This window comes from Schistocerca cancellata, unplaced genomic scaffold (assembly GCF_023864275.1).
Source record: "Schistocerca cancellata isolate TAMUIC-IGC-003103 unplaced genomic scaffold, iqSchCanc2.1 HiC_scaffold_1100, whole genome shotgun sequence".
In the NCBI taxonomy this organism is placed as follows: Eukaryota; Metazoa; Arthropoda; class Insecta; order Orthoptera; family Acrididae; genus Schistocerca; species Schistocerca cancellata.
The window spans coordinates 5,221,692-5,243,999 of NW_026047099.1; the positions used below are offsets into that span (position 1 = coordinate 5,221,692).

Genomic DNA, 22,308 nt, shown 5'->3' on the forward strand with positions numbered 1-22,308 from the left:
GGTGTGGCAGTCTCGTGCTGGAGGGCGCCACTGGTAGCGATGTGGGCTTCCTCGCCTCGCCTCGCCTCGCCTCACACCAGGTGTCTGCGTAGTCTGCAGTGCATTCGCACCATTCCTATCCCTGTCCCTGTCCCCGTCCCGACTTTGCTCGACTGCCGCTCGCTGCCGCTCGGGTCGTGGTCCATATGACAGCGCAAGCACGACAAACGTCTGCGGGACGAGACGAGACGACTAAGGAATACATTCGTGGTTACAAATCAAATTTGGAACTCTACACTCCTACACAACAATAGGCGGTGACGTATTTGAGAAATCACCTGCCGATTCGTACTGTTTTGTCGTTTTCAAAGTCTTCTTGGCCATACTTGGTTAGCACATTCTCCCTCAAACTGAGTTAATTACTGCATTTTCGTACCATTACAGTAGTTTAGTAGTATCTTTGTCACAACAGAAAGGTAGTTTGAAAATTGGGCTGGCGACATAACAAAAAAACAAAAGGAAGGGAGCCAACAGCACCCGGGTTTCCCAGGCGGTCACCCATCCAAGTACTAGCCGGGCCCGATGATGCTTAACTTCGGTGATCGGACGAGAACCGGTGTATTCATCATGGTATGGCCGTTGGCGCTCATCTAATGTAGGAGCACGGCAGAATTCGCGTTCGGCTTTTCTCCCAACACACAAAATGTTAGTTCTCGGCCGCATTTGACGAAAGCGCTTCCTTCCGCAACCGCCAGTTCCTCGAGGACGGCGCGGGGAGGCGCGCCCGGCGTCCCAGCAGAGCGACGGCCGAATTGGCGGGCGCACCGCCGCGTGTGTGAGACGCACTGCTGCTCGTTGCACCCCCTGTCATTCGCTGGGCGCGTGCAGCCTTCGACACTAGCGGAGGACGCATCTTGTCCCTGGTGTTCAGCGGAGGTCCTGTGCGGGGTGTGGCAGTGTCGTGCTGGAGGGCGCCACTGGTAGCGATGTGGGCTTCCTCGCCTCGCCTCGCCTCGCCTCACACCAGGTGTCTGCGTAGTTTGCAGTGCATTCGCACCATTCCTATCCCTGTCCCTGTCCCCGTCCCGACTTGGCCCGACTTTGCTCGACTGCCGCTCGCTGCCGCTCGGGTCGTGGTCCATATGACAGCGCAAGCACGACAAACGTCTGCGGGACGAGACGAGACGACTAAGGAATACATTCGTGGTTACAAATCAAATTTGGAACTCTACACTCCTACACAACAATAGGCGGTGACGTATTTCAGAAATCACCTGCCGATTCGTACTGTTTTGTCGTTTTCAAAGTCTTCTTGGCCTTACTTGGTTAGCACATTCTCCCTCAAACTGAGTTAATTACTGCATTTTCGTACCATTACAGTAGTTTAAAAGGCTTAAGGAAGCATCTTTGTCACAACAGAAAGGTAGTTTGAAAAATGGGCTGGCGACATAACAAAAAAACAAAAGGAAGGTAGCCAACAGCACCCGGGTTTCCCAGGCGGTCACCCATCCTAGTACTAGCCGGGCCCGATGATGCTTAACTTCGGTGAGCGGACGAGAACCGGTGTATTCATCATGGTATGGCCGTTGGCGCTCATCTAATGTAGGTGCACGGCAGAATTCGCGTTCGGCTTTTCTCCCAACACACAAAATGTTAGTTTTCGGCCGCATTTGACGAAAGCGCTTCCTTCCGCAACCGCCAGTTCCTCGAGGACGGCGCGGGGAGGCGCGCCCGGCGTCCCAGCAGAGCGACGGCCGAATTGGCGGGCGCACCGCCGCGTGTGTGAGACGCACTGCTGCTCGTTGCACCCCCTGTCATTCGCTGGGCGCGTGCAGCCTTCGACACTAGCGGAGGACGCATCTTGTCCCTGGTGTTCAGCGGAGGGCCTGTGCGGGGTGTGGCAGTGTCGTGCTGGAGGGCGCCACTGGTAGCGATGTGGGCTTCCTCGCCTCGCCTCGCCTCGCCTCACACCAGGTGTCTGCGTAGTTTGCAGTGCATTCGCACCATTCCTATCCCTGTCCCTGTCCCCGTCCCGACTTGTCCCGACTTTGCTCGACTGCCGCTCGCTGCCGCTCGGGTCGTGGTCCATATGACAGCGCAAGCACGACAAACGTCTGCGGGACGAGAAGAGACGACTAAGGAATACATTCGTGGTTACAAATCAAATTTGGAACTCTACACTCCTACACAACAATAGGCGGTGACGTATTTCAGAAATCACCTGCCGATTCGTACTGTTTTGTCGTTTTCAAAGTCTTCTTGGCCATACTTGGTTAGCACATTCTCCCTCAGAGTTAATTACTGCATTTTCGTACCATTACAGTAGTTTAAAAGGCTTAAGGAAGCATCTTTGTCACAACAGAAAGATAGTTTGAAAATTGGGCTGGCGACATAACAAAAAAACAAAAGGAAGGGTGCCAACAGCACCCGGGTTTCCCAGGCGGTCACCCATCCAAGTACTAGCCGGGCCCGATGATGCTTAACTTCGGTGATCGGACGAGAACCGGTGTATTCATCATGGTATGGCCGTTGGCGCCCATCTAATGTAGGAGCACGGCAGAATTCGCGTTCGGCTTTTCTCCCAACACACAAAATATTAGTTTTCGGCCGCATTTGACGTAAGCGCTTCCTTCCGCAACCGCCAGTTCCTCGAGGACGGTGCGGGGAGGCGCGCCCGGCGTCCCAGCAGAGCGACGGCCGAATTGGCGGGTGCACCGCCGCGTGTGTGGGACGCACTGCTGCTCGTTGCACCCCCTGTCATTCGCTGGGCGCGTACAGCCTTCGACACTAGCGGAGGACGCATCTTGTCCCTGGTGTTCAGCGGAGGGCCTGTGCGGGGTGTGGCAGTGTCGTGCTGGAAGGCGCCACTGGTAGTGATGTGGGCTTCCTCGCCTCGCCTCGCCTCGCCTCACACCAGGTGTCTGCGTAGTTTGCAGTGCATTCGCACCATTCCTATCCCTGTCCCTGTCCCCGTCCCGACTTGTCCCGACTTTGCTCGACTGCCGCTCGCTGCCGCTCGGGTCGTGGTCCATATGACAGCGCAAGCACGACAAACGTCTGCGGGACGAGACGAGACGACTAAGGAATACATTCGTGGTTACAAATCAAATTTGGAACTCTACACTCCTACACAACAATAGGCGGTGACGTATTTCAGAAATCACCTGCCGATTCGTACTGTTTTGTTGTTTTCAAAGTCTTCTTGGCCATACTTGGTTAGCACATTCTCCCTCAAACTGAGTTAATTACTGCATTTTCGTACCATTACAGTAGTTTAAAAGGCTTAAGGAAGCATCTTTGTCACAACAGAAAGGTAGTTTGAAAATTGGGCTGGCGACATAACAAAAAAACAAAAGGAAGGGAGCCAACAGCACCCGGGTTTCCCAGGCGGTCACCCATCCAAGTACCAGCCGGGCCGGATGATGCTTAACTTTGGTGATCGGACGAGAACCGGTGTATTCATCATGGTATGGCCGTTGGCGCTCATCTAATTTAGGAGCACGGCAGAATTCGCGTTCGGCTTTTCTCCCAACACACAAAATGTTAGTTTTCGGCCGCATTTGACGAAAGCGCTTCCTTCCGCAACCGCCAGTTCCTCGAGGACGGCGCGGGGAGGCGTGCCCGGCGTCCCAGCAGAGCGACGGCCGAATTGGCGGGCGCACCGCCGCGTGTGTGAGACGCACTGCTACTCGTTGCACCCCCTGTCATTCGCTGAGCGCGTGCAGCCTTCGACACTAGCGGAGGACGCATCTTGTCCCTGGTGTTCAGCGGAGGGCCTGTGCGGGGTGTGGCAGTGTCGTGCTGGAGGGCGCCACTGGAAGCGAAGTGGGCTTCCTCGCCTCGCCTCGCCTCGCCTCACACCAGGTGTCTGCGTAGTTTGCAGTGCATTCGCACCATTCCTATCCCTGTCCCTGTCCCCGTCCCGACTTGTCCCGACTTTGCTCGACTGCCGCTCGCTGCCGCTCGGGTCGTGGTCCATATGACAGCGCAAGCACGACAAACGTCTGCGGGACGAGACGAGACGACTAAGGAATACATTCGTGGTTACAAATCAAATTTGGAACTCTACACTCCTACACAACAATAGGCGGTGACGTATTTCAGAAATCACCTGCCGATTCGTACTGTTTTGTCGTTTTCAAAGTCTTCTTGGCCATACTTGGTAGGCACATTCTCCCTCAAACTGAGTTAATTACTGCATTTTCGTACCATTACAGTAGTTTAAAAGGCTTAAGGAAGCATCTTTGTCACAACAGAAAGGTAGTTTGAAAATTGGGCTGGCGACATAACAAAAAAACAAAAGGAAGGGAGCCAACAGCACCCGGGTTTCCAAGGCGGTCACCCATCCAAGAACTAGCCGGGCCCGAAGATGCTTAACTTTGGTGATCGGACGAGAACCGGTGTATTCATCATGGTATGGCCGTTGGCGCTCATCTAATGTAGGAGCACGGCAAAATTCGCGTTCGGCTTTTCTCCCAACACACAAAATGTTAGTTTTCGGCCGCATTTGACGAAAGCGCTTCCTTCCGCAACCGCCAGTTCCTCGAGGACGGCGCGGGGAGGCGCGCCCGGCGTCCCAGCAGAGCGACGGCGGAATTGGCGGGTGCACCGCCGCGTGTGTGAGACGCACTGCTGCTCGTTGCACCCCGTGTCATTCGCTGGGAGCGTACAGCCTTCGACACTAGCGGAGGACGCATCTTGTCCCTGGTATTCAGCGGAGGGCCTGTGCGGGGTGTGGCAGTGTCGTGCTGGAGGGCGCCACTGGTAGCGATGTGGGCTTCCTCGCCTCGCCTCGCCTCGCCTCACACCAGGTGTCTGCGTAGTTTGCAGTGCATTCGCACCATTCCTATCCCTGTCCCTGTCCCCGTCCCGACTTGCCCCGACTTTGCTCGACTGCCGCTCGCTGCCGCTCGGGTCGAGGTCCATATGACAGCGCAAGCACGACAAACGTTGCGGGACGAGACGAGACGACTAAGGAATACATTCGTGGTTACAAATCAAATTTGGAACTCTACACTCCTACACAACAATAGGCGGTGACGTATTTCAGAAATCACCTGCCGATTCGTACTGTTTTGTCGTTTTCAAAGTCTTCTTGGCCATACTTGGTAGGCACATTCTCCCTCAAACTGAGTTAATTACTGCATTTTCGTACCATTACAGTAGTTTAAAAGGCTTAAGGAAGCATCTTTGTCACAACAGAATGGTAGTTTGAAAATTGGGCTGGCGACATAACAAAAAAACAAAAGGAAGGGAGCCAACAGCACCCGGGTTTCCAAGGCGGTCACCCATCCAAGAACTAGCCGGGCCCGATGATGCTTAACTTTGGTGATCGGACGAGAACCGGTGTATTCATCATGGTATGGCCGTTGGCGCTCATCTAATGTAGGAGCACGGCAAAATTCGCGTTCGGCTTTTCTCCCAACACACAAAATGTTAGTTTTCGGCCGCATTTGACGAAAGCGCTTCCTTCCGCAACCGCCAGTTCCTCGAGGACGGCGCGGGGAGGCGCGCCCGGCGTCCCAGCAGAGCGACGGCGGAATTGGCGGGTGCACCGCCGCGTGTGTGAGACGCACTGCTGCTCGTTGCACCCCGTGTCATTCGCTGGGAGCGTACAGCCTTCGACACTAGCGGAGGACGCATCTTGTCCCTGGTATTCAGCGGAGGGCCTGTGCGGGGTGTGGCAGTGTCGTGCTGGAGGGCGCCACTGGTAGCGATGTGGGCTTCCTCGCCTCGCCTCGCCTCGCCTCACACCAGGTGTCTGCGTAGTTTGCAGTGCATTCGCACCATTCCTATCCCTGTCCCTGTCCCCGTCCCGACTTGCCCCGACTTTGCTCGACTGCCGCTCGCTGCCGCTCGGGTCGAGGTCCATATGACAGCGCAAGCACGACAAACGTTGCGGGACGAGACGAGACGACTAAGGAATACATTCGTGGTTACAAATCAAATTTGGAACTCTACACTCCTACACAACAATAGGCGGTGACGTATTTCAGAAATCACCTGCCGATTCGTACTGTTTTGTCGTTTTCAAAGTCTTCTTGGCCATACTTGGTTAGCACATTCTCCCTCAAACTGAGTTAATTACTGCATTTTCGTACCATTACAGTAGTTTAAAAGGCTTAAGGAAGCATCTTTGTCACAACAGAAAGGTAGTTTGAAAATTGGGCTGGCGACATAACCAAAAAACAAAAGGAAGGGAGCCAACAGCACCCGGGTTTCCCAGGCGGTCACCCATCCAAGTACTAGCCGGGCCCGATGATGCTTAACTTCGGTGATCGGACGAGAACCGGTGTATCCATCATGGTATGGCCGTTGGCGTTCATCTAATGTAGGAGCACGGCAGAATTCGCGTTCGGCTTTTCTCCCAACACACAAAATGTTAGTTTTCGGCCGTATTTGACGAAAGCGCTTCCTTCCGCAACCGCGAGTTCCTCGAGGACGGCGCGGGGAGGCGTGCCCGGCGTCCCAGCAGAGCGACGGCCGAATTGGCGGGCGCACCGCCGCGTGTGTGAGACGCACTGCTGCTCGTTGCACCCCCTGTCATTCGCTGGGCGCGTACAGCCTTCGACACTAGCGGAGGACGCATCTTGTCCCTGGTATTCAGCGGAGGGCCTGTGCGGGGTGTGGCAGTGTCGTGCTGGAGGGCGCCACTGGTAGCGATGTGGGCTTCCTCGCCTCGCCTCGCCTCGCCTCACACCAGGTGTCTGCGTAGTTTGCAGTGCATTCGCACCATTCCTATCCCTGTCCCTGTCCCCGTCCCGACTTGTCCCGACTTTGCTCGACTGCCGCTCGCTGCCGCTCGGGTCGAGGTCCATATGACAGCGCAAGCACGACAAACGTCTGCGGGACGAGACGACTAAGGAATACATTCGTGGTTACAAATCAAATTTGGAACTCTACACTCCTACACAACAATAGGCGGTGACGTATTTCAGAAATCACCTGCCGATTCGTACTGTTTTGTCGTTTTCAAAGTCTTCTTGGCCATACTTGGTTAGCACATTCTCCCTCAAACTGAGTTAATTACTGCATTTTCGTACCATTACAGTAGTTTAAAAGGCTTAAGGAAGCATCTTTGTCACAACAGAAAGGTAGTTTGAAAATTGGGCTGGCGACATAACCAAAAAACAAAAGGAAGGGAGCCAACAGCACCCGGGTTTCCCAGGCGGTCACCCATCCAAGTACTAGCCGGGCCCGATGATGCTTAACTTCGGTGATCGGACGAGAACCGGTGTATTCATCATGGTATGGCCGTTGGCGCTCATCTAATGTAGGAGCACGGCAGAATTCGCGTTCGGCTTTTCTCCCAACACACAAAATGTTAGTTTTCGGCCGCATTTGACGAAAGCGCTTCCTTCCGCAACCGCCAGTTCCTCGAGGACGGCGCGGGGAGGCGCGCCCGGCGTCCCAGCAGAGCGACGGCCGAATTGGCGGGCGCACCGCCGCGTGTGTGAGACGCACTGCTGCTCGTTGCACCCCCTGTCATTCGCTGGGCGCGTGCAGCCTTCGACACTAGCGGAGGACGCATCTTGTCCCTGGTGTTCAGCGGAGGGCCTGTGCGGGGTGTGGCAGTGTCGTGCTGGAGGGCGCCACTGGTAGCGATGTGGGCTTCCTCGCCTCGCCTCGCCTCGCCTCACACCAGGTGTCTGCGTAGTTTGCAGTGCATTCGCACCATTCCAATCCGTGTCCCTGTCCCCGTCCCGACTTGTCCCGACTTTGCTCGACTGCCGCTCGCTGCCGCTCGGGTCGAGGTCCATATGACAGCGCAAGCACGACAAACGTCTGCGGGACGAGACGAGACGACTAAGGAATACATTCGTGGTTACAAATCAAATTTGGAACTCTACACTCCTACACAACAATAGGCGGTGACGTATTTCAGAAATCACCTGCCGATTCGTACTGTTTTGTCGTTTTCAAAGTCTTCTTGGCAAACTTGGTTAGCACATTCTCCCTCAAACTGAGTTAATTACTGCATTTTCGTACCATTACAGTAGTTTAAAAGGCTTAAGGAAGCATCTTTGTCACAACAGAAAGGTAGTTTGAAAATTGGGCTGGCGACATAACCAAAAAACAAAAGGAAGGGAGCCAACAGCACCCGTGTTTCCAAGGCGGTCACCCATCCAAGTACTAGCCGGGCCCGATGATGCTTAACTTCGGTGATCGGACGAGAACCGGTGTATTCATCATGGTATGGCCGTTGGCGCTCATCTAATGTAGGAGCACGGCAGAATTCGCGTTCGGCTTTTCTCCCAACACACGAAGTGTTAGTTTTCGGCCGCATTTGACGAAAGCGCTTCCTTCCGCAACCGCCAGTTCCTCGAGGACGGCGCGGGGAGGCGTGCCCGGCGTCCCAGCAGAGCGACGGACGAATTGGCGGGCGCACCGCCGCGTGTGTGAGACGCACTGCTGCTCGTTGCACCCCCTGTCATTCGCTGGGCGCGTGCAGCCTTCGACACTAGCGGAGGACGCATCTTGTCCCTGGTGTTCAGCGGAGGGCCTGTGCGGGGTGTGGCAGTGTCGTGCTGGAGGGCGCCACTGGTAGCGATGTGGGCTTCCTCGCCTCGCCTCGCCTCGCCTCACACCAGGTGTCTGCGTAGTTTGCAGTGCATTCGCACCATTCCTATCCCTGTCCCTGTCCCCGTCCCGACTTCGCTCGACTGCCGCTCGCTGTAGCTCGGGTCGTGGTCGATACGACAGCGTAAGCACGACAAACGTCTGCGGGACGAGACGAGACGACTAAGGAATACATTCGTGGTTACAAATCAAATTTGGAACTCTACACTCCTACACAACAATAGGCGGTGACGTATTTCAGAAATCACCTGCCGATTCGTACTGTTTTGTCGTTTTCAAAGTCTTCTTGGCCATACTTGGTTAGCACATTCTCCCTCAAACTGAGTTAATTACTGCATTTTCGTACCATTACAGTAGTTTAGAGGCTTAAGGAAGCATCTTTGTCACAACAGGAAGGTAGTTTGAAAATTGGGCTGGCGACATAACAAAAAAAACAAAAGGAAGGGAGCCAACAGCACCCGGGTTTCCCAGGCGGTCACCCATCCAAGTACTAGCCGGGCCCGATGATGCTTAACTTCGGTGATCGGACGAGAACCGGTGTATTCATCATGGTATGGCCGTTGGCGCTCATCTAATGTAGGAGCACGGCAGAATTTGCGTTCGGCTTCTCTCCCAACACACAAAATGTTAGTTTTCGGCCGCATTTGACAAATGCGCTTCCTTCCGCAACCGCCAGTTCCTCGAGGACGGCGCGGGGAGGCGCGCCCGGCGTCCCAGCAGAGCGACGGCCGAATTGACGGGCGCACCGCCGCGTGTGTGAGACGCACTGCTGCTCGTTGCACCCCCTGTCATTCGCTGGGCGCGTGCAGCCTTCGACACTAGCGGAGGACGCATCTTGTCCCTGGTGTTCAGCTTAGGGCCTGTGCGGAGTGTGGCAGTGTCGTGCTGGAGGGCGCCACTGGTAGCGATGTGGGCTTCCTCGCCTCGCCTCGCCTCGCCTCACACCAGGTGTCTGCGTAGTTTGCAGTGCATTCGCACCATTCCTATCCCTGTCCCTGTCCCCGTCCCGACTTCGCTCGACTGCCGCTCGCTGTAGCTCGGGTCGTGGTCGATACGACAGCGTAAGCACGACAAACGTCTGCGGGACGAGACGAGACGACTAAGGAATACATTCGTGGTTACAAATCAAATTTGGAACTCTACACTCCTACACAACAATAGGCGGTGACGTATTTCAGAAATCACCTGCCGATTCGTACTGTTTTGTCGTTTTCAAAGTCTTCTTGGCCATACTTGGTTACCACATTCTCCCTCAAACTGAGTTAATTACTGCATTTTCGTACCATTACAGTAGTTTAGTAGTATCTTTATCACAACAGAAAGGTAGTTTGAAAATTGGGCTGGCGACATAACAAAAAAACAAAAGGAAGGGAGCCAACAGCACCCGGGTTTCCCAGGCGGTCACCCATCCAAGTACTAGCCGGGCCCGATGATGCTTAACTTCGGTGATCGGACGAGAACCGGTGTATTCATCATGGTATGGCCGTTGGCGCTCATCTAATGTAGGAGCACGGCAGAATTCGCGTTCGGCTTTTCTCCCAACACACAAAATGTTAGTTTTCGGCCGCATTTGACGAAAGCGCTTCCTTCCGCAACCGCCAGTTCCTCGAGGACGGCGCGGGGAGGCGTGCCGGCGTCCCATCAGAGCGACGGCCAAATTGGCGGGCGCACCGCCGCGTGTGTGAGACGCACTGCTGCTCGTTGCACCCCCTGTCATTCGCTGGGCGCGTGCAGCCTTCGACACTAGCGGAGGACGCATCTTGTCCCTGGTGTTCAGCGGAGGGCCTGTGCGGGGTGTGGCAGTGTCGTGCTGGAGGGCGCCACTGGTAGCGATGTGGGCTTCCTCGCCTCGCCTCGCCTCGCCTCACACCAGGTGTCTGCGTAGTTTGCAGTGCATTCGCACCATTCCTATCCCTGTCCCTGTCCCCGTCCCGACTTGTCCCGACTTTGCTCGACTGCCGCTCGCTGCCGCTCGGGTCGTGGTCCATATGACAGCGCAAGCGCGACAAACGTCTGCGGGACGAGACGAGACGACTAAGGAATACATTCGTGGTTACAAATCAAATTTGGAACTCTACACTCCTACACAACAATAGGCGGTGACGTATTTCAGAAATCACCTGCCGATTCGTACTGTTTTGTCGTTTTCAAAGTCTTCTTGGCCATACTTGGTTAGCACATTCTCCCTCAAACTGAGTTAATTACTGCATTTTCGTACCATTACAGTAGTTTAAAAGGCTTAAGGAAGCATCTTTGTCACAACAGAAAGGTAGTTTGGAAATTGGGCTGGCGACATAACAAAAAAAAAAAAAGGAAGGGAGCCAACAGAACCCGGATTTCCCAGGCGGTCACCCGTCCAAGTACTAGCCGGGCCCGATGATGCTTAACTTCGGTGATCGGACGAGAACCGGTGTATTCATCATGGTATGGCCGTTGGCGCTCATCTAATGTAGGAGCACGGCAGAATTCGGGTTCGGCTATTCTCCCAACACACAAAATGTTAGTTTTCGGCCGCATTTGACGAAAGCGCTTCCTTCCGCAACCGCCAGTTCCTCGAGGACGGCGCGGGGAGGCGTGCCCGGCGTTCCAGCAGAGCGACGGCCGAATTGGCTTGCGCACCGCTGCGTGTGTGAGACGCACTGCTGCTCGTTGCAACCCCTGTCATTCGCTGGGCGCGTGCAGCCTTCGACACTAGCGGGGGACGCATCTTGTCCCTGGTGTTCAGCGGAGGGCCTGTGCGGGGTGTGGCAGTGTCGTGCTGGAGGGCGCCACTGGTAGCGATGTGGGCTTCCTCGCCTCGCCTCGCCTCGCCTCACACCAGGTGTCTGCGTAGTTTGCAGTGCAATCGCACCATTCCTATCCCTGTCCCAGTCCCCTTCCCGACTTGTCCCGACTTTGCTCGACTGCCGCTCGCTGCCGCTCGGGTCGTGGTCCATATGACAGCGCAAGCACGACAAACGTCTGCGGGACGAGACGAGACGACTAAGGAATACATTCGTGGTTACAAATCAAATTTGGAACTCTACACTCCTACACAACAATAGGCGGTGACGTATTTCAGAAATCACCTGCCGATTCGTACTGTTTTGTCGTTTTCAAAGTCTTCTTGGCCATACTTGGTTAGCACATTCTCCCTCAAACTGAGTTAATTACTGCATTTTCGTACCATTACAGTAGTTTAAAAGGCTTAAGGATGCATCTTTGTCACAACAGAAAGGTAGTTTGAAAATTGGGCTGGCGACATAACAAAAAAACAAAAGGAAGGGAGCCAACAGCACCCGGGTTTCCCAGGCGGTCACCCATCCAAGTACTAGCCGGGCCCGATGATGCTTAACTTCGGTGATCGGACGAGAACCGGTGTATTCATCATGGTATGGCCGTTGGCGCTCATCTAATGTAGGAGCACGGCAGAATTCGCGTTCGGCTTTTCTCCCAACACACAAAATGTTAGTTTTCGGCCGCATTTGACGAAAGCGCTTCCTTCCGCAACCGCCAGTTCCTCGAGGACGGCGCGGGGAGGCGTGCCCGGCGTTCCAGCAGAGCGACGGCCGAATTGGCGGGCGCACCGCCGCATGTGTGAGACGCACTGCTGCTCGTTGCACCCCCTGTCATTCGCTGGGCGCGTGCAGCCTTCGACACTAGCGGAGGACGCATCTTGTCCCTGGTGTTCAGCGGAGGGCCTGTGCGGGGTGTGGCAGTGTCGTGCTGGAGGGCGCCACTGGTAGCGATGTGGGCTTCCTCGCCTCGCCTCGCCTCGCCTCGCCTCACACCAGGTGTCTGCGTAGTTTGCAGTGCATTCGCACCATTCCTATCCCTGTCCCTGTCCCCGTCCCGACTTGTCCCGACTTTGCTCGACTGCCGCTCGCTGCCGCTCAGGTCGTGTTCGATATGACAGCGCAAACACGACAAACGTCTGCGGGACGAGACGAGACGACTAAGGAATACATTCGTAGTTACAAATCAAATTTGGAACTCTACACTCCTACACAACAATAGGCGGTGACGTATTTCAGAAATCACCTGCCGATTCGTACTGTTTTGTCGTTTTCAAAGTCTTCTTGGCCATACTTGGTTACCACATTCTCCCTCAAACTGAGTTAATTACTGCATTTTCGTACCATTACAGTAGTTTAGTAGTATCTTTATCACAACAGAAAGGTAGTTTGAAAATTGGGCTGGCGACATAACAAAAAAACATAAGGAAGGGAGCCAACAGCACCCGGGTTTCCCAGGCGGTCACCCATCCAAGTACTAGCCGGGCCCGATGATGCTTAACTTCGGTGATCGGACGAGAACCGGTGTATTCATCATGGTATGGCCGTTGGCGCTCATCTAATGTAGGAGCACGGCAGAATTTGCGTTCGGCTTCTCTCCCAACACACAAAATGTTAGTTTTCGGCCGCATTTGACAAATGCGCTTCCTTCCGCAACCGCCAGTTCCTCGAGGACGGCGCGGGGAGGCGCGCCCGGCGTCCCAGCAGAGCGACGGCCGAATAGACGGGCGCACCGCCGCGTGTGTGAGACGCACTGCTGCTCGTTGCACCCCCTGTCATTCGCTGGGCGCGTGCAGCCTTCGACACTAGCGGAGGACGCATCTTGTCCCTGGTGTTCAGCGGAGGGCCTGTGCGGAGTGTGGCAGTGTCGTGCTGGAGGGCGCCACTGGTAGCGATGTGGGCTTCCTCGTCTCGCCTCGCCTCGCCTCACACCAGGTGTCTGCGTAGTTTGCAGTGCATTCGCACCATTCCTATCCCTGTCCCTGTCCCCGTCCCGACTTGTCCCGCCTTTGCTCGACTGCCGCTCGCTGCCGCTCGGGTCGTGGTCCATATGACAGCGCAAGCAGGACAAACGTTTGCGGGACGAGACGAGACGACTAAGGAATACATTCGTGGTTACAAATCAAATTTGGAACTCTACACTCCTACACAACAATAGGCGGTGACGTATTTCAGAAATCACCTGCCGATTCGTACTGTTTTGTCGTTTTCAAAGTCTTCTTGGCCATACTTGGTTACCACATTCTCCCTCAAACTGAGTTAATTACTGCATTTTCGTACCATTACAGTAGTTTAAAAGGCTTAAGGAAGCATCTTTGTCACAACAGAAAGGTAGTTTGAAAATTGGGCTGGCGACATAACAAAAAAACAAAAGGAAGGGAGCCAACAGCACCCGGGTTTCCCAGGCGGTCACCCATCCAAGTACTAGCCGGGCCCGATGATGCTTAACTTCGGTGATCGGACGAGAACCGGTGTATTCATCATGGTATGGCCGTTGGCGCTCATCTAATGTAGGAGCACGGCAGAATTCGCGTTCGGCTTTTCTCCCAACACACAAAATGTTAGTTTTCGGCCGCATTTGACGAAAGCGCTTCCTTCCGCAACCGCCAGTTCCTCGAGGACGGCGCGGGGAGGCGTGCCGGCGTCCCATCAGAGCGACGGCCAAATTGGCGGGCGCACCGCCGCGTGTGTGAGACGCACTGCTGCTCGTTGCACCCCCTGTCATTCGCTGGGCGCGTGCAGCCTTCGACACTAGCGGAGGACGCATCTTGTCCCAGGTGTTCAGCGGAGGGCCTGTGCGGGGTGTGGCAGTGTCGTGCTGGAGGGCGCCACTGGTAGCGATGTGGGCTTCCTCGCCTCGCCTCGCCTCGCCTCACACCAGGTGTCTGCGTAGTTTGCAGTGCATTCGCACCATTCCTATCCCTGTCCCTGTCCCCGTCCCGACTTGTCCCGACTTTGCTCGACTGCCGCTCGCTGCCGCTCGGGTCGTGGTCCATATGACAGCGCAAGCGCGACAAACGTCTGCGGGACGAGACGAGACGACTAAGGAATACATTCGTGGTTACAAATCAAATTTGGAACTCTACACTCCTACACAACAATAGGCGGTGACGTATTTCAGAAATCACCTGCCGATTCGTACTGTTTTGTCGTTTTCAAAGTCTTCTTCGCCATACTTGGTTAGCACATTCTCCCTCAAACTGAGTTAATTACTGCATTTTCGTACCATTACAGTAGTTTAAAAGGCTTAAGGAAGCATCTTTGTCACAACAGAAAGGTAGTTTGGAAATTGGGCTGGCGACATAACAAAAGAAAAAAAAGGAAGGGAGCCAACAGAACCCGGATTTCCCAGGCGGTCACCCGTCCAAGTACTAGCCGGGCCCGATGATGCTTAACTTCGGTGATCGGACGAGAACCGGTGTATTCATCATGGTATGGCCGTTGGCGCTCATCTAATGTAGGAGCACGGCAGAATTCGGGTTCGGCTATTCTCCCAACACACAAAATGTTAGTTTTCGGCCGCATTTGACGAAAGCGCTTCCTTCCGCAACCGCCAGTTCCTCGAGGACGGCGCGGGGAGGCGTGCCCGGCGTTCCAGCAGAGCGACGGCCGAATTGGCTTGCGCACCGCTGCGTGTGTGAGACGCACTGCTGCTCGTTGCAACCCCTGTCATTCGCTGGGCGCGTGCAGCCTTCGACACTAGCGGGGGACGCATCTTGTCCCTGGTGTTCAGCGGAGGGCCTGTGCGGGGTGTGGCAGTGTCGTGCTGGAGGGCGCCACTGGTAGCGATGTGGGCTTCCTCGCCTCGCCTCGCCTCGCCTCACACCAGGTGTCTGCGTAGTTTGCAGTGCAATCGCACCATTCCTATCCCTGTCCCAGTCCCCTTCCCGACTTGTCCCGACTTTGCTCGACTGCCGCTCGCTGCCGCTCGGGTCGTGGTCCATATGACAGCGCAAGCACGACAAACGTCTGCGGGACGAGACGAGACGACTAAGGAATACATTCGTGGTTACAAATCAAATTTGGAACTCTACACTCCTACACAACAATAGGCGGTGACGTATTTCAGAAATCACCTGCCGATTCGTACTGTTTTGTCGTTTTCAAAGTCTTCTTGGCCATACTTGGTTAGCACATTCTCCCTCAAACTGAGTTAATTACTGCATTTTCGTACCATTACAGTAGTTTAAAAGGCTTAAGGATGCATCTTTGTCACAACAGAAAGGTAGTTTGAAAATTGGGCTGGCGACATAACAAAAAAACAAAAGGAAGGGAGCCAACAGCACCCGGGTTTCCCAGGCGGTCACCCATCCAAGTACTAGCCGGGCCCGATGATGCTTAACTTCGGTGATCGGACGAGAACCGGTGTATTCATCATGGTATGGCCGTTGGCGCTCATCTAATGTAGGAGCACGGCAGAATTCGCGTTCGGCTTTTCTCCCAACACACAAAATGTTAGTTTTCGGCCGCATTTGACGAAAGCGCTTCCTTCCGCAACCGCCAGTTCCTCGAGGACGGCGCGGGGAGGCGTGCCCGGCGTTCCAGCAGAGCGACGGCCGAATTGGCGGGCGCACCGCCGCATGTGTGAGACGCACTGCTGCTCGTTGCACCCCCTGTCATTCGCTGGGCGCGTGCAGCCTTCGACACTAGCGGAGGACGCATCTTGTCCCTGGTGTTCAGCGGAGGGCCTGTGCGGGGTGTGGCAGTGTCGTGCTGGAGGGCGCCACTGGTAGCGATGTGGGCTTCCTCGCCTCGCCTCGCCTCGCCTCGCCTCACACCAGGTGTCTGCGTAGTTTGCAGTGCATTCGCACCATTCCTATCCCTGTCCCTGTCCCCGTCCCGACTTGTCCCGACTTTGCTCGACTGCCGCTCGCTGCCGCTCAGGTCGTGTTCGATATGACAGCGCAAACACGACAAACGTCTGCGGGACGAGACGAGACGACTAAGGAATACATTCGTGGTTACAAATCAAATTTGGAACTCTACACTCCTACACAACAATAGGCGGTGACGTATTTCAGAAATCACCTGCCGATTCGTACTGTTTTGTCGTTTTCAAAGTCTTCTTGGCCATACTTGGTTACCACATTCTCCCTCAAACTGAGTTAATTACTGCATTTTCGTACCATTACAGTAGTTTAGTAGTATCTTTATCACAACAGAAAGGTAGTTTGAAAATTGGGCTGGCGACATAACAAAAAAACATAAGGAAGGGAGCCAACAGCACCCGGGTTTCCCAGGCGGTCACCCATCCAAGTACTAGCCGGGCCCGATGATGCTTAACTTCGGTGATCGGACGAGAACCGGTGTATTCATCATGGTATGGCCGTTGGCGCTCATCTAATGTAGGAGCACGGCAGAATTTGCGTTCGGCTTCTCTCCCAACACACAAAATGTTAGTTTTCGGCCGCATTTGACAAATGCGCTTCCTTCCGCAACCGCCAGTTCCTCGAGGACGGCGCGGGGAGGCGCGCCCGGCGTCCCAGCAGAGCGACGGCCGAATAGACGGGCGCACCGCCGCGTGTGTGAGACGCACTGCTGCTCGTTGCACCCCCTGTCATTCGCTGGGCGCGTGCAGCCTTCGACACTAGCGGAGGACGCATCTTGTCCCTGGTGTTCAGCGGAGGGCCTGTGCGGAGTGTGGCAGTGTCGTGCTGGAGGGCGCCACTGGTAGCGATGTGGGCTTCCTCGTCTCGCCTCGCCTCGCCTCACACCAGGTGTCTGCGTAGTTTGCAGTGCATTCGCACCATTCCTATCCCTGTCCCTGTCCCCGTCCCGACTTGTCCCGCCTTTGCTCGACTGCCGCTCGCTGCCGCTCGGGTCGTGGTCCATATGACAGCGCAAGCAGGACAAACGTTTGCGGGACGAGACGAGACGACTAAGGAATACATTCGTGGTTACAAATCAAATTTGGAACTCTACACTCCTACACAACAATAGGCGGTGACGTATTTCAGAAATCACCTGCCGATTCGTACTGTTTTGTCGTTTTCAAAGTCTTCTTGGCCATACTTGGTTAGCACATTCTCCCTCAAACTGAGTTAATTACTGCATTTTCGTACCATTACAGTAGTTTAAAAGGCTTAAGGAAGCATCTTTGTCACAACAGAAAGGTAGTTTGAAAATTGGGCTGGCGACATAACAAAAAAACAAAAGGAAGGGAGCCAACAGCACCCGGGTTTCCCAGGCGGTCACCCATCCAAGTACTAGCCGGGCCCGATGATGCTTAACTTCGGTGATCGGACGAGAACCGGTGTATTCATCATGGTATGGCCGTTGGCGCTCATCTAATGTAGGAGCACGGCAGAATTCGCGTTCGGCTTTTCTCCCAACACACAAAATGTTAGTTTTCGGCCGCATTTGACGAAAGCGCTTCCTTCCGCAACCGCCAGTTCCTCGAGGACGGCGCGGGGAGGCGTGTCGGCGTCCCATCAGAGCGACGGCCAAATTGGCGGGCGCACCGCCGCGTGTGTGAGACGCACTGCTGCTCGTTGCACCCCCTGTCATTCGCTGGGCGCGTGCAGCCTTCGACACTAGCGGAGGACGCATCTTGTCCCAGGTGTTCAGCGGAGGGCCTGTGCGGGGTGTGGCAGTGTCGTGCTGGAGGGCGCCACTGGTAGCGATGTGGGCTTCCTCGCCTCGCCTCGCCTCGCCTCACACCAGGTGTCTGCGTAGTTTGCAGTGCATTCGCACCATTCCTATCCCTGTCCCTGTCCCCGTCCCGACTTGTCCCGACTTTGCTCGACTGCCGCTCGCTGCCGCTCGGGTCGTGGTCCATATGACAGCGCAAGCGCGACAAACGTCTGCGGGACGAGACGAGACGACTAAGGAATACATTCGTGGTTACAAATCAAATTTGGAACTCTACACTCCTACACAACAATAGGCGGTGACGTATTTCAGAAATCACCTGCCGATTCGTACTGTTTTGTCGTTTTCAAAGTCTTCTTGGCCATACTTGGTTAGCACATTCTCCCTCAAACTGAGTTAATTACTGCATTTTCGTACCATTACAGTAGTTTAGTAGTATCTTTATCACAACAGAAAGGTAGTTTGAAAATTGGGCTGGCGGCATAACAAAAAAACAAAAGGAAGGGAGCCAACAGCACCCGGGTTTCCCAGGCGGTCACCCATCCAAGTACTAGCCGGGCCCGATGATGCTTAACTTCGGTGATCGGACGAGAACCGGTGTATTCATCATGGTATGGCCGTTGGCGCTCATCTAATGTAGGAGCACGGCAGAATTCGCGTTCGGCTTTTCTCCCAACACACAAAATGTTAGTTTTCGGCCGCATTTGACGAAAGCGCTTCCTTCCGCAACCGCCAGTTCCTCGAGGACGGCGCGGGGAGGCGCGCCCGGCGTCCCAGCAGAGCGACGGCCGAATTGGCGGGCGCACCGCCGCGTGTGTGAGACGCACTGCTGTTCGTTGCACCCCCTGTCATTCGCTGGGCGCGTGCAGCCTTCGACACTAGCGGAGGACGCATCTTGTCCCTGGTGTTCAGCGGAGGGCCTGTGCGGGGTGTGGCAGTGTCGTGCTGGAGGGCGCCACTGGTAGCGATGTGGGCTTCCTCGCCTCGCCTCGCCTCGCCTCACACCAGGTGTCTGCGTAGTTTGCAGTGCATTCGCACCATTCCTATCCCTGTCCCTGTCCCCGTCCCGACTTGTCCCGACTTTGCTCGACTGCCGCTCGCTGCCGCTCGGGTCGTGGTCCATATGACAGCGCAAGCACGACAAACGTCTGCGGGACGAGACGAGACGACTAAGGAATACATTCGTGGTTACAAATCAAATTTGGAACTCTACACTCCTACACAACAATAGGCGGTGACGTATTTCAGAAATCACCTGCCGATTCGTACTGTTTTGTCGTTTCCAAAGTCTTCTTGGCCATACTTGGTTAGCACATTCTCCCTCAAACTGAGTTAATTACTGCATTTTCGTACCATTACAGTAGTTTAGTAGTATCTTTGTCACAACAGAAAGGTAGTTTGAAAATTGGGCTGGCGACATAACAAAAAAACAAAAGGAAGGGAGCCAACAGCACCCGGGTTTCCCAGGCGGTCACCCATCCAAGTACTAGCCGGGCCCGATGATGCTTAACTTCGGTGATCGGACGAGAACCGGTGTATTCATCATGGTGTGGCCGTTGGCGCTCATCTAATGTAGGAGCACGGCAGAATTCGCGTTCGGCTTTTCTCCCAACACACAAAATGTTAGTTTTCGGCCGCATTTGACGAAAGCGCTTCCTTCCGCAACCGCCAGTTCCTCGAGGACGGCGCGGGGAGGCGCGCCCGGCGTCCCAGCAGAGCGACGGCCGAATTGGCGGGCGCACCGCCGCGTGTGTGAGACGCACTGCTGCTCGTTGCACCCCCTGTCATTCGCTGGGCGCGTGCAGCCTTCGACACTAGCGGAGGACGCATCTTGTCCCTGGTGTTCAGCGGAGGGCCTGTGCGGGGTGTGGCAGTGTCGTGCTGGAGGGCGCCACTGGTAGCGATGTGGGCTTCCTCGCCTCGCCTCGCCTCGCCTCACACCAGGTGTCTGCGTAGTTTGCAGTGCATTCGCACCATTCCTATCCCTGTCCCTGTCCCCGTCCCGACTTGTCCCGACTTTGCTCGACTGTCGCTCGCTGCCGCTCGGGTCGTGGTCCATATGACAGCGCAAGCACGACAAACGTCTGCGGGACGAGACGAGACGACTAAGGAATACATTCGTGGTTACAAATCAAATTTGGAACTCTACACTCCTACACAACAATAGGCGGTGACGTATTTCAGAAATCACCTGCCGATTCGTACTGTTTTGTCGTTTCCAAAGTCTTCTTGGCCATACTTGGTTAGCACATTCTCCCTCAAACTGAGTTAATTACTGCATTTTCGTACCATTACAGTAGTTTAGTAGTATCTTTGTCACAACAGAAAGGTAGTTTGAAAATTGGGCTGGCGACATAACAAAAAAACAAAAGGAAGGGAGCCAACAGCACCCGGGTTTCCCAGGCGGTCACCCATCCAAGTACTAGCCGGGCCCGATGATGCTTAACTTCGGTGATCGGACGAGAACCGGTGTATTCATCATGGTATGGCCGTTGGCGCTCATCTAATGTAGGAGCACGGCAGAATTCGCGTTCGGCTTTTCTCCCAACACACAAAATGTTAGTTTTGGCCGCATTTGACGAAAGCGCTTCCTTCCGCAACCGCCAGTTCCTCGAGGACGGCGCGGGGAGGCGCGCCCGGCGTCCCAGCAGAGCGACGGCCGAATTGGCGGGCGCACCGCCGCGTGTGTGAGACGCACTGCTGCTCGTTGCACCCCCTGTCATTCGCTGGGCGCGTGCAGCCTTCGACACTAGCGGAGGACGCATCTTGTCCCTGGTGTTCAGCGGAGGGCCTGTGCGGGGTGTGGCAGTGTCGTGCTGGAGGGCGCCACTGGTAGCGATGTGGGCTTCCTCGCCTCGCCTCGCCTCGCCTCACACCAGGTGTCTGCGTAGTTTGCAGTGCATTCGCACCATTCCTATCCCTGTCCCTGTCCCCGTCCCGACTTGTCCCGACTTTGCTCGACTGCCGCTCGCTGCCGCTCGGGTCGTGGTCCATATGACAGCGCAAGCACGACAAACGTCTGCGGGACGAGACGAGACGACTAAGGAATACATTCGTGGTTACAAATCAAATTTGGAACTCTACACTCCTACACAACAATAGGCGGTGACGTATTTCAGAAATCACCTGCCGATTCGTACTGTTTTGTCGTTTCCAAAGTCTTCTTGGCCATACTTGGTTAGCACATTCTCCCTCAAACTGAGTTAATTACTGCATTTTCGTACCATTACAGTAGTTTAGTAGTATCTTTGTCACAACAGAAAGGTAGTTTGAAAATTGGGCTGGCGACATAACAAAAAAACAAAAGGAAGGGAGCCAACAGCACCCGGGTTTCCCAGGCGGTCACCCATCCAAGTACTAGCCGGGCCCGATGATGCTTAACTTCGGTGATCGGACGAGAACCGGTGTATTCATCATGGTATGGCCGTTGGCGCTCATCTAATGTAGGAGCACGGCAGAATTCGCGTTCGGCTTTTCTCCCAACACACAAAATGTTAGTTTTCGGCAGCATTTGACGAAAGCGCTTCCTTCCGAAACCGCCAGTTCCTCGAGGACGGCGCGGGGAGGCGCGCCCGGCGTCCCAGCAGAGCGACGGCCGAATTGGCGGGCGCACCGCCGCGTGTGTGAGAAGCACTGCTGCTCGTTGCACCCCCTGTCATTCGCTGGGCGCGTGCTGCCTTCGACACTAGCGGAGGACGCATCTTGTCCCTGGTGTTCAGCGGAGGGCCTGTGCGGGGTGTGGCAGTGTCGTGCTGGAGGGCGCCTCTGGTAGCGATGTGGGCTTCATCGCCTCGCCTCGCCTCGCCTCACACCAGGTGTCTGCGTAGTTTGCAGTGCATTCGCACCATTCCTATCCCTGTCCCTGTCCCCGTCCCGACTTGTCCCGACTTTGCTCGACTGCTGCTCGCTGCCGCTCGGGTCGTGGTCCATATGACAGCGCAAGCACGACAAACGTCTGCGGGACGAGACGAGACGACTAAGGAATACATTCGTGGTTACAAATCAAATTTGGAACTCTACACTCCTAAACAACAATAGGCGGTGACGTATTTCAGTAATCACCTGCCGATTCGTACTGTTTTGTCGTTTTCAAAGTCTTCTTGGCCATACTTGGTTAGCACATTCTCCCTCAAACTGAGTTAATTACTGCATTTTCGTACCATTACAGTAGTTTAAAAGGCTTAAGGAAGCATCTTTGTCACAACAGAAAGGTAGTTTGAAAATTGGGCTGGCGACATAACAAAAAAACAAAAGGAAGGGAGCCAACAGCACCCGGGTTTCCCAGGCGGTCACCCATCCAAGTACTAGCCGGGCCCGATGATGCTTAACTTCGGTGATCGGACGAGAACCGGTGTATTCATCATGGTATGGCCGTTGGCGCTCA

At 54.9% G+C, this 22,308-nt stretch overlaps 24 non-coding genes across 24 annotated transcripts; all 24 read right to left on the reverse strand.

Moving 5' to 3' along the window:
* Positions 1-504: 504 nt before the first annotated feature.
* LOC126155411 (5S ribosomal RNA) lies at positions 505-623 on the reverse strand. The gene has a single exon (XR_007532891.1). It is a non-coding gene; the product is annotated as a 5S ribosomal RNA (ribosomal RNA).
* Positions 624-1,451: 828 nt separating this feature from the next.
* LOC126154644 (5S ribosomal RNA) lies at positions 1,452-1,570 on the reverse strand. Its single transcript, XR_007532189.1, has one exon. It is a non-coding gene; the product is annotated as a 5S ribosomal RNA (ribosomal RNA).
* An 824-nt stretch (positions 1,571-2,394) lies between these two features.
* Positions 2,395-2,513, reverse strand: LOC126155724 (5S ribosomal RNA). Its single transcript, XR_007533166.1, has one exon. It is a non-coding gene; the product is annotated as a 5S ribosomal RNA (ribosomal RNA).
* Positions 2,514-3,341: 828 nt separating this feature from the next.
* LOC126155312 (5S ribosomal RNA) lies at positions 3,342-3,460 on the reverse strand. The gene has a single exon (XR_007532812.1). It is a non-coding gene; the product is annotated as a 5S ribosomal RNA (ribosomal RNA).
* Positions 3,461-4,288: 828 nt separating this feature from the next.
* LOC126155341 (5S ribosomal RNA) lies at positions 4,289-4,407 on the reverse strand. Its single transcript, XR_007532840.1, has one exon. It is a non-coding gene; the product is annotated as a 5S ribosomal RNA (ribosomal RNA).
* Positions 4,408-5,234: 827 nt separating this feature from the next.
* LOC126155265 (5S ribosomal RNA) lies at positions 5,235-5,353 on the reverse strand. Its single transcript, XR_007532769.1, has one exon. It is a non-coding gene; the product is annotated as a 5S ribosomal RNA (ribosomal RNA).
* Positions 5,354-6,180: 827 nt separating this feature from the next.
* LOC126155715 (5S ribosomal RNA) lies at positions 6,181-6,299 on the reverse strand. The gene has a single exon (XR_007533158.1). It is a non-coding gene; the product is annotated as a 5S ribosomal RNA (ribosomal RNA).
* An 823-nt stretch (positions 6,300-7,122) lies between these two features.
* LOC126155424 (5S ribosomal RNA) lies at positions 7,123-7,241 on the reverse strand. Its single transcript, XR_007532893.1, has one exon. It is a non-coding gene; the product is annotated as a 5S ribosomal RNA (ribosomal RNA).
* An 827-nt stretch (positions 7,242-8,068) lies between these two features.
* On the reverse strand, positions 8,069-8,187 carry LOC126154967 (5S ribosomal RNA). The gene has a single exon (XR_007532490.1). It is a non-coding gene; the product is annotated as a 5S ribosomal RNA (ribosomal RNA).
* An 818-nt stretch (positions 8,188-9,005) lies between these two features.
* Positions 9,006-9,124, reverse strand: LOC126155431 (5S ribosomal RNA). The gene has a single exon (XR_007532894.1). It is a non-coding gene; the product is annotated as a 5S ribosomal RNA (ribosomal RNA).
* Positions 9,125-9,931: 807 nt separating this feature from the next.
* On the reverse strand, positions 9,932-10,050 carry LOC126155432 (5S ribosomal RNA). Its single transcript, XR_007532895.1, has one exon. It is a non-coding gene; the product is annotated as a 5S ribosomal RNA (ribosomal RNA).
* Positions 10,051-10,878: 828 nt separating this feature from the next.
* LOC126155083 (5S ribosomal RNA) lies at positions 10,879-10,997 on the reverse strand. Its single transcript, XR_007532599.1, has one exon. It is a non-coding gene; the product is annotated as a 5S ribosomal RNA (ribosomal RNA).
* Positions 10,998-11,825: 828 nt separating this feature from the next.
* On the reverse strand, positions 11,826-11,944 carry LOC126155434 (5S ribosomal RNA). The gene has a single exon (XR_007532896.1). It is a non-coding gene; the product is annotated as a 5S ribosomal RNA (ribosomal RNA).
* An 822-nt stretch (positions 11,945-12,766) lies between these two features.
* Positions 12,767-12,885, reverse strand: LOC126155436 (5S ribosomal RNA). Its single transcript, XR_007532898.1, has one exon. It is a non-coding gene; the product is annotated as a 5S ribosomal RNA (ribosomal RNA).
* Positions 12,886-13,713: 828 nt separating this feature from the next.
* LOC126155437 (5S ribosomal RNA) lies at positions 13,714-13,832 on the reverse strand. Its single transcript, XR_007532899.1, has one exon. It is a non-coding gene; the product is annotated as a 5S ribosomal RNA (ribosomal RNA).
* An 828-nt stretch (positions 13,833-14,660) lies between these two features.
* On the reverse strand, positions 14,661-14,779 carry LOC126155084 (5S ribosomal RNA). The gene has a single exon (XR_007532600.1). It is a non-coding gene; the product is annotated as a 5S ribosomal RNA (ribosomal RNA).
* An 828-nt stretch (positions 14,780-15,607) lies between these two features.
* On the reverse strand, positions 15,608-15,726 carry LOC126155438 (5S ribosomal RNA). The gene has a single exon (XR_007532900.1). It is a non-coding gene; the product is annotated as a 5S ribosomal RNA (ribosomal RNA).
* Positions 15,727-16,548: 822 nt separating this feature from the next.
* LOC126155439 (5S ribosomal RNA) lies at positions 16,549-16,667 on the reverse strand. The gene has a single exon (XR_007532901.1). It is a non-coding gene; the product is annotated as a 5S ribosomal RNA (ribosomal RNA).
* Positions 16,668-17,495: 828 nt separating this feature from the next.
* LOC126155440 (5S ribosomal RNA) lies at positions 17,496-17,614 on the reverse strand. The gene has a single exon (XR_007532902.1). It is a non-coding gene; the product is annotated as a 5S ribosomal RNA (ribosomal RNA).
* Positions 17,615-18,430: 816 nt separating this feature from the next.
* On the reverse strand, positions 18,431-18,549 carry LOC126155441 (5S ribosomal RNA). The gene has a single exon (XR_007532903.1). It is a non-coding gene; the product is annotated as a 5S ribosomal RNA (ribosomal RNA).
* Positions 18,550-19,366: 817 nt separating this feature from the next.
* Positions 19,367-19,485, reverse strand: LOC126155834 (5S ribosomal RNA). Its single transcript, XR_007533270.1, has one exon. It is a non-coding gene; the product is annotated as a 5S ribosomal RNA (ribosomal RNA).
* An 817-nt stretch (positions 19,486-20,302) lies between these two features.
* Positions 20,303-20,421, reverse strand: LOC126155443 (5S ribosomal RNA). The gene has a single exon (XR_007532905.1). It is a non-coding gene; the product is annotated as a 5S ribosomal RNA (ribosomal RNA).
* Positions 20,422-21,237: 816 nt separating this feature from the next.
* On the reverse strand, positions 21,238-21,356 carry LOC126155444 (5S ribosomal RNA). Its single transcript, XR_007532906.1, has one exon. It is a non-coding gene; the product is annotated as a 5S ribosomal RNA (ribosomal RNA).
* An 828-nt stretch (positions 21,357-22,184) lies between these two features.
* Positions 22,185-22,303, reverse strand: LOC126155445 (5S ribosomal RNA). Its single transcript, XR_007532907.1, has one exon. It is a non-coding gene; the product is annotated as a 5S ribosomal RNA (ribosomal RNA).
* Between the last annotated feature and the right edge of the window lie 5 nt (positions 22,304-22,308).